Raw genomic sequence first — 10,289 nt, 5'->3', positions numbered from 1 at the left:
CTCTGCACATTTGTTTTGCTTAGTAGGCAGCTAAAGCAAGACTGGATCCAACATTTGGTCATATTCTTCATAAAGAAACTCGATGGTTCATCAAGCCAAAAATGTAAGATTCCTCAATTATTGGCCGTAATCATCAGTAAGGAGATACAAGAAAAAGAAATTAATATGTCCCAATTGCCAAAACCTATTGAGGGTCTGGACATCCTCTTATCACCAATGTGGGAGCCGTCATTAGTGACCTTCTCCTATTGGAAAATGTGGAGACCTCGTAAGAAATTCCTATTATGGAGGTAGGAAATGAGGAACTACCCCACAAGAGGCTACAGCTCAGTGCACCATTGCAACTTATGTGTTTCATCAACAGCAGCAACAACAAGAGTCCGAGGCTACATCGGCCCTAGCATCGCCCATCACCATCATGGTAGTCAATGAGCCACAAGGATATCTAGTGCCAGATTAGCAATACAACTATTGTACCCAAGTGGCTGACTTACCATTGGAGCAACCCTCAACAACTACTACAGAATCATTAGTATGGCTACATGGGCACCAATTGTATCAACAATTTTTCCAATCCTCATCATCGTCTACCATCCTCCATCATCAAGCCAACCAAATGCTTCAAATGTTAGAACTATTCACTATCTTGGCCAAGGAGAAGCATGCTCAGAAACTGGAAAGACAAACTGTAGCAAACATCCAAGACCAATTCCATGGAATCACCATAGAGGTCACAACACTTCGGTCCCAAATAGATGAGAAAGAGGTTGAAGAACTGCACATGAACCAACCTCTCCAAGATCAGAGAATGCAGTGCGAGATGTCACTTCCAGCCTCCACCAGGGCCAAATATAGCTACTGACAACAGCACTTCAAGATATGGCACTCCTCTAGACCTCCTATGACCACTTAACCTCAGCACATGCTCAATAGGTGGAGGAACTTGCACAAGCTCGACTGACTCTAATCCAAAAAGAAGAAGAGCTCCAGGATTGCCAAGAAAAGCTTGAAAACATGCAACAATCTTTGGCAACATGCACTTTCAGCATCGAGGAGCTTAAGGAGATGCCAGTTATTAAAAGACCAACCAGAGGTAAGCTTTGCTCAAGCACAATTCTTGGACCAATGGTCCAATACTAGTGAAGTCATTCCTCAACAAGTATAGGTCACCTTGCAAATCAAAAAACCTTAAGGAGGAATATACATCCATCTATTCCATTAGTGTAAGGGAAAAATAGATGACATGCAATCCCAAAATATAGCCATCTCAAAGCTTGAACTCCAATTGCTAGTGCAAAACAATGAGGCGATGGAAGACACCACAAAATGAAATCCCACTATAATGCACAACGGTGGTGTACCAAGATCTTATGGCCTCTCTACAAGAAGAAGATCATCTCAGAGCACGAGTGCTTATCCAATGGAAATAACTCCAAGTCAAGATCATATCCACTCATCCAAACATCAAATGGGAATGTTCCATGGGAAAAAACTCTATGCAAAATTTGCCAACTTGTCCGAAGAAGAAAAAAATATCTTGTGCCTGTCCACACATGCCGAGTTTATTAAACTCAGGATGGATGCTTTCATCGCATATGTATGACTCATGGGCAATCCTCCCCTTGGGTCATTGGTGGTTTTTTGCCATTGCTTCAAAAGCCATCACTATTATCTACAAGGCATGACATAACCAACATCCCACCCTTGTAGCAGTAGCTAATGATCCTATCACACCAACAAAAAGAAATTTCAAAGGATGACGAAGCCTATCTCACATCTAACTTACCATATCTAACCTCTCTCTATGACAATCTCATATCCTCACTTACCTTTTCTGCTACCACCCTCTTAACCTTCCCTGAACTTGGATGTGCACACTTTCCGAGCAAAAACCTACGAGCAAAAAAGTCCGAGCGATAATTTTTGACACCAACCATGCTTGTATATTTCTCAAAGGAATATACAATCTTTCTTAATTTCTCATTTATGGAACCATATACTTACTTTTTTTCATTATAACCCTCCTTTTAGAGAACATCATCTATATATGAACAAATAGTGAACACTTTAGAAACTCCTATAAATACCTCCCTACCATACTCTCTTTTGAGGATTATGGTAATTAAATCAATTTAGTTTCCCTAATCTTTAGCAATCCCATATTTGAAGCTCTCATATAACAATGTATACCATATTCCTTGGATGAGTAGGAAAAAGATATTGAAAACCTCAAACTTATCTCTTTGGTGTAATCTTCTTACAAGAATGTCACCGTGCACCTCCATGCCTCAGAACCCATCCCAAGTTCTACGTAGTTCCATGATGGCACAAATGGGAGGCCAACATACACACTTTGGGTGAGGATCACACCAATAATTGGTCAATGATCAGAGCCATACTATGGTGTAGAATGGAACATCCAAGGCACACTCATCCAAGCACTTCAACAGCATGACACCTGCATCCTTCGACAAAGTGCTATCTTTTGCAAAACCTTGGAATATATTCTAGAGGTCTCCAACCACATCGACCACCATTTGCCTACACTCAATTTCAATCCCAATGGATGGATCGATGCTCATACTACAAGAAGACTCTATCATCATCTTCTTAGAAGCACGTCACATATCTTTGTTTGAACAAATGGTGGATACAAGATTCTTGAAAATATAGCAAAAATCGTATGGTGCAAAGGCATTATAGCAGGATCAACTAGCATGCCACAAGTTCCATAGCCACTAGGTTATGCACATGGCATCCCAGCTCCATGATCACAATAATCCATAACCCGAGGACATGGGTAATAAAATATATCCAGGGGCATGTTTTCTCTGTGCCAACATGGACTTACGTAGCATAGTATAGGTGTGTAGAGTAATGGCAAAGCTCCGCTTGTACTTGCACAAGGCTAGGAATAAATCTACATGCAGTTCCTACATGCAACTCCTACGTGCATGTTCTATATGCAACTCTTACATGCATGTTCTACATGCAAGTCCTACATGTAGTTCCTACTTTGCAACTCCTACGTGCAAGTTCTATATGCCGATCCTAGATGCAAGTTGTACAGGTAGAGAGAGAATGTATTACAATTCTTACATGCAAAGAGAGAAGCTCTCCAACTTCTATAAATAGCGCATGATGGAATGAATCCCACATTCTTTGGGGCATTGTGTTGAGTTCTACGTTGGTGTTCCATGAAATTGTCTTCAAGTGTCCATGCTCCCTTTCACTCCATGTCCAAAAGCACGTCCTAATCTTGCCTCCTACTCCCCTCTCCTCTAACCTTGATTCCTTCTCTCCCTCACCTCCAACCTTGCACCTCCTCCTCTCCCTCTCCTCCTACCTTCTCCTCTCTGCCCCCCACCCCCATGCGCTTACACCTTCTTCCTCTCCCCCTAAACACTTACTCTCTTAGTCTAGTTCCTAAAATCTTACTCTCTTAGTCTAGTTCCTCAACCCTTGACCTCCATAAGACGAGTTCTCTGCCATGTACTCTACTCTAAACCTTGGATTCTGCTTCTAATTCAAAAACCCCTTCTGAACCCTGGAACCTCTTCTACAAATGATGACTATGATATATCTGTAGGTGACAAAAAGCCTCGGAACCCTGCATACCTGGAACACTTTGCTCTTCTTGCGGAAGCCAAACGAAAGAGCCAATAGTAGGTAGCACAACCAACTCTTGCAAGAAAGAGCCAATAGTAGGCAGTACAACCAACTCATTGTGTAATAAGAATGGAAAATGATCTGAAGGAATGAAATCAGTGATCACATTAACTTCCATTAGACGCTTGACCCACCAACTGGTACTTATGAAGTAAAGTATGTACAGATGGGTAGCTCTCTAAGTAACACTATATAAGGGAATTTGGGGAATTTCAAATAGTTTGGGAATTTTGAAAATGGTTAAGATTTGGCCACATGGTCAAATCTTAACCCATTATTTGAAGGTTGAATCTTCCCTAAACACTATAATAGTGAAACATCCGAAGAACCCCTTGCCTAAAATCTTTCCCTTTAACCTCTCCTAGAGAGAATACCTTTTCTCGGACTAGTTCAAGACGTAACTTGGTACAATATGAAAACTAGCCCTCTAATAGCAATCTCTGACTATAAGCAACTCTCCTTCCTCGTCATGAACCACTATCACAATGCTAAAATCAAATCGAATGAGATATACATTCTACCTTTGCTAGGATAAGGGTAGTTGCTCACAGCTTGATAGCCCATGATCTTTATACAAGTTAGATTGTACTCACCGGTCTTTAATTTTTTAAGTGTCAAGACGTGAGGTTTTGCTATTAGTCAATTTTTTAGCGTATCTTGCTTCCACTTGGAGCATGCCCCACGAACATTATAGGAAATAATGGCTGCTTTGGGTTGTGATGCATTGCGTCTATTCATCAATATCTAGAATATATTGATCTATTTGGGTTGTGATGCATCACTTCTATTCATCAATATCTAGAATACCTTGATCTATTTCTTTTACCAATGGTGCAAAAACGTTAATTAAGGCCATACCTTTTAGAGCCTTACCCTTAACTGACGTGAGAGATTTCTTTTTAGAGCCAGATGACTCAACATTCCTTGTTTGCATGGATGACACATCATTATGTTGCTTGCATGCACCTACTCTCTTCTTTCTCCTTGGATCTTCACTACCATTTATTGTTGTGTGCATATCAATCCGTCGCACATTTGGATTGCTCGGTGATGTGATTTCTTTCCTAGTTCTTTTGGCTGCATGAAGAGCTCATATGCTCCTTTTTCTCAATACCAACCATGAGCTCTTTGCTAGCGAATTCCATTGGCTTTGTCAATGATTTCTATCTTGTGTCTTTCTTGCTTGTTAAAACTTTGACAGCCTCTGTTGGTTGTGCATTTTTAGAAAAATGTTTGGAAGGGCATTCCCTTTACAAAGTGTCCATTGGCTTTGCAAAAATAACATGCATTAGGAAATATTTTTGAAATGCAATTCCATGAATAAATACCATCCATTATGCATAACTAGATCTAGACCTTTTCGGAGGGTCCTTCCTTCCTATGTCATAGGATGCAAACCTATGGCAATGACCTCTTTGTCTGAGTGGGAGGAATGTATACAACTCTACTTACAAGCGTAAAACTTTGCTCCACTTCACGATGCAATAGTTTCTTAATGTTAGGAAATTGTATCCATAGTGGACATTGATATGTTCAATAACCTCCTCCTGAGTGAAGGAGACACTTTACAAAAATGCGTATATAAGATTTCCATGGAAAAAAAAAACACTAGAGACAAGGTAGTCATTCTCATCTGTTCATTTAGTAGTAGCTTGAAAGAAACCCTGACCCACAAAGCAGTAATCAACCATCTCACACTTGCCTTGGTAAGTCGCCTTGAACCATTGAGGGAACTCCTCTTCCTAGGAATAGTATCTTTAACAATCCATAGTCTTGTAATCGATGGGACTCCCTACAAATATTTTTGGGCTTTATGTCCAAACACTACCAATCATGCATTCTAATATTAGTATTATATAGATCATGCTCAAGGAAAACCAATTTGATAGCGTCGATCAACAAAGAGGTTTTGACTACATCGACATATGCATAGATGTCTTCCGACAATCCAACATTGTTCAACTTCAAGATGCAAGTTTTTTGCACCTTTCTCAAGGCATCATCTGGCAAAGGGGGAATTGTTTTGAAGCAAGTGGGGATGCCTATTAGTAGGCATAATGAGGCACTCAGTTCAGCTAAATGTAGTGACACTAGGGAATGATCTAACCAGTATATGAAGTTTGTTCCCCATTTGTTGCCTTTGTTCATTATATTAGTCCAATATAGTCAATGTTGATCCATGGATAGTTGTGGACCATATAATAATCAGTTGCTCCACCATGTGATGAGACATGAATTGAAATATTTGTGACATACTTGGGGTTGATTTGTTAAAGTCAACATTGAATTCTCCCAAAATGTGAGTTGAAGTTTTTGGGGTTTCCATGAGCATTTTCTTCAAGTGCTCGAATGAGTAACTTTGTGCTTACCCTTGGTGATTTGTATACATTAAGAATTGCTAGAGTTTGTATACATTAAGAATTGCTAGAGTTTGTATACATTAAAAATTGCTAGAGTTTGTATAGATTAAGAATTGCTAGGGTTTCATAGATTTGTGACATACTTGGGGTTGTTTGTTAAACGTCAATATTAAAGTCTCCCAAAATGTGTTTGGTATTATTTCCATGAGAATTTCTTAAAGTGCTCAAATGAGTACCTTTGTGCTTTCCCATGGTGATTTTTATACATTAAGAATTGCTAGAGTTTATATCATTGACAATCAAAATATCACAAGCAAACATTCAATTCCTTGGTGAAGTAGTATTGTGTGCTATTGAATTGAAATTCCATGTGGCAATTTTGAGCCCTTAGTCATGAGCAATGTGGTTGATTCTTTGAATGCATAATCTCAGTGAGGGTGCTTCCTGCATTGCATGGAGACTAAGGGGTATGTTTGCCTTGTACTAGCAAAATGACCTATTGTTGAGTGATTGCAAGGTTGTTGTGTACCTCAATTATTGTGAAAAGTCAATTTGCTTGAGCTTTTGCACATGGCATTGATTGGAGATGATCAAGTTCTTGGAGGACTATTGTGTCGACCTCGATATGTTTTGGTTCGACGTTTGCTAAAATGAAAATCTTTAAAGTGTCACGTAATCAAGAGAGCACTGTATAAACAAGTCCATGTCACTTGATGTTGGATGGATCAAAATCCAAGGTATCCATAGCTAGTCCTTATGCACAACAAATTGTTCGCATAGCGCTTGGTTGGATAGGGAATTGGTTGTGACGTATGGTGTTGAGATGATTTATCATTATTTAGAACTGGAAATAGATTTGTAGAATTAGATTCAATGTGCATGGGAGTCTCTCCCATAGAGGAATGGGGTGTTGGAGCACACTCGTCTACCCATTCTAGTGTCATGGAAGTCAATCCCAAAAACAGAAGGTTTTTTGTTTGTCTTTGAGTGTTTGTAAATATTGTTTGTACCATTGACAAGACCATTGTTAATGTTTAGATTGTTGAAGTGAATCTCTATTATCATGCCTAGTTTCAGCATTGGTTCATTGTGCAACCCTCTAGAAGGATTTGGGGCGCCTAGTTCTAGATTGTTTTGCTACAAGTTTTGTGCCTCACATCTTTGGCCTCAAGGATGTGGGGTGGGGTGTCAACGAGTTGAAGATAACCTCATTGTGCTTTTCCTTCAAAGAATTTGTGTAGAAGCGGTGAGAAATGTTTTATCTTTGTGGCAATAAATGTTAATAGTACATGCTATTTATGTTTTCAAGGCTAGTGGGTAGAATGCCTCCCTATTTTGACATGGCTCTGGACATCAATGAAGAAATCATTGTTTTAATTTTTTGGTTGTTTTATCTTATAATAGTAGACATGTGCAAAAGACAAATTTCTCTAGAAAAATCCAAGAATCATTGGTGGAGATCACTTGGCACAAGTCACCATAGTGAAGAATGTTGAAACCACCAAGGGGTCCATATGATTGTGTTTTATCTCGTGCATATGCATTTTTGCATTGACAAATGTATTTTGAGTTTTTTTCCCCCAAAAATGAGGGTTTGTATTAAAATATCAAAAGATTATGTACAACTAAGAGTTAAACTGAAGAGATTTCTCTGAAGACTTTATATGTATTTTGAGTTATGAGGGACACTTCATCAAATACTAGCAATTCCAAGTTTCTATACAATATGGGTAGTTCTTGAAGCTTGTCTACTGTGAGGCATGTGTAATTGGATGTCATCAAGACAAATGTAAGGCCAAGTACATAATTGTTCCTCCTATGTTCTAGGCCAATTTTCTTGTGTATACAGGTAGCAAAGCTCTTGGTCAAGTCAATGTCTACAATTTCTTGGTGGGAATAGTGTCATAGTAGAGCTTGGACCAAAAGCAACAACATGAAGTTTTTCCATTTCTCCATTTCCTGACAAGAAGGGATGCACATGGAATGTGGGGACTTTGTGTTTCTTTAGTAAAATGTCTTTCATATGTATTTTTGTGAGCTCTTTTTTTTGCAAAGCAGAAGGATATTCACTATCGGTCATTATCTTGCACATGAGTTGTGCACACGAATGAAATTGGCTCACCTTGTTTCTTTCGCAAGGTCAAATTTGTCATCATTGTTACTTGGCTCTAAATTTGCTAGCAGGGTAGATGCTAAGACACTTGTGGTTGTTGATGGAGGTGCATAGGACTCAATTTTGTTGTATTGATGTGTGTTGTAGTTGATTGTGTGTTGGTAATGGATGTAGATATCATGGAATCCTTGAAAATTTTTATTCAAGGAATGCTCTTTATCATGAAAGGAAAACTTGTTATTCAAGGAATACTCTTTATCATGAAAGGAAAATAAAGCAAACAATAAGTTCTCTAAACTGGTTCTCAAGGTCTTTGATTTAGCTCTAATTGTTACGGTGAATTATCTTTGAGCCCTTTCATTGCTTTGGCTCATTGTTGATGTATGTGTATTCAATAGTGAAAGATGCTAAGCATACGTGTTTAAGGTTTGGTTCATGCTTTATATATTTAATAATAGTGTTAGTGAAGAAAATGTTGATGCTAAGTGGGTCCATGTTCTCTAGCTGCATTTATCTCTTCAACAACAAACTAAGTTCTTCTATTGGGCTTGTGTTAATGTACACAAACTCTTTGGTGATGCTCATAAGAGGCAACAACAAAAACAAGTAGAGAGCTTTTAGTGCACTCATATGTTGTGTGTCCAGTATTGCATTTCCTACTTTGTGCACATGCTCATTTGTAGGGGAAATCATTTCCAAACATTGTGTTAGAGATTGGGCAACTTCTTATGAGGTGGCCTTGTCAATTTTTGTCATGTATGAAGTGCAAAAAGCTATGGTGAGGCTAGGGATCCATGTGTATTTAGGATGAACTGCACACCTGTGTTGGCTCCTTATAGTCATGACAAGCTTGGAAATCGTTTATGCAGATGTCTTTTTGGTGCCTTCTCAAGAACAATGTATGTTGCAAAGTGGTCACAACTCAATTTGATCCAAAAAACTTGCCAAAGTCTAGTAGAAATGTTACGGGTTGTGCAAGGAAAGAGGAGATGCACTTCAAATGGTGCTTGCAAGATGAGGTGTTTGATGAACTCTCCAAGGGGAGGGGAATGTGTGTTCCATGTGTAGATGGGTGGACTAAAATCTGCAAACTTTATTTCTTTTCTTGAAATTTATTCTATGTTTGATAATATTTAGCTCCTTGCTTGGCAAGTCAAGCTGCAAAATGTACGTTGTGATCTATCTACCTCGATCATTTGCTGGTTCAAGAAGGTTCCATAACCCTAGTTTGGTCCCTCAATAGGAAATAAAAGTGTCTTTTTAACAGTTCAAATGTCCTTTTAGTGGTTTGAACCTTTATCCAATGTAAGTCCCATTCAAGACATATATTTTTTAATGTAACTATCCTCCAATGTAAGGACCCTTCAATGTAAGTACCCTTTCAAGATGCATTTTCTATAGACAAAAGGTATGACAACGCCTCCATTTTTTTTGCAACAATTTCATGGTTTTGTTTGGACTCATACAAGCTATTGGTTGAACAATATTCAATCATATAGCTCTATTAAACAATCCACTTCTGGTATTTTTGAGAACATAGTTTTAGGTATAGAAAATAAATTGGGTGGAACTTTTAATATTAAAATTTTTTTTTTATCTTTAAAATTGAATAACTACATATATGTCATCATTGTCCATAGCCTAGTCAAAGTTATTATAGGAGATTATCAAGAACTTTAGTTCTTTTTTTGTATTAAAAATCCCATGAAGGGTCCAAGTTTATAATATCATGGAATCCCATGTTGGGCATAGGAGATTATCAAGAACTTGAGTCCTTTTTTGTCTTTAAAAAACCAACAATGCAACCTTTTCAATGCTTCTCTTTCTTTTCTTTGTCCTCTCTAGAAATTGTGAATGGACCTATTATAGATGGTTGCATTGTGACCCAGGACATTATCCTAAACTCTTGAGGAGTCCAAATATCATAGTCATCCTTCAAAATGCAACCCACACAAGAATTAATTGATAGCTTTGGTATATGGGAAGGGAAGTGCTTCACCATCATAGAAAGAATGGAAGAAAGAAAAGAGAATGAGGTTGGAAGGTGAGGCTGAGAGGAGGTTGAGAGGAGGAGAAGGTTGAGAGGAGGAGGAAGAGGTTGAGAGGAGGAGGAGGTTGAGAGGAGGAGGAGGAGATTGAAAGGAGGT

The sequence above is a fragment of the Dipteris shenzhenensis genome, chromosome 8 (genome assembly GCF_047967505.1).
Source record: "Dipteris shenzhenensis isolate YYH24624 ecotype China chromosome 8, Dip_SZ_1.0, whole genome shotgun sequence".
Taxonomy (NCBI): domain Eukaryota; kingdom Viridiplantae; phylum Streptophyta; class Polypodiopsida; order Gleicheniales; family Dipteridaceae; genus Dipteris; species Dipteris shenzhenensis.
Note: the sequence above shows the minus strand (reverse complement) of the source record.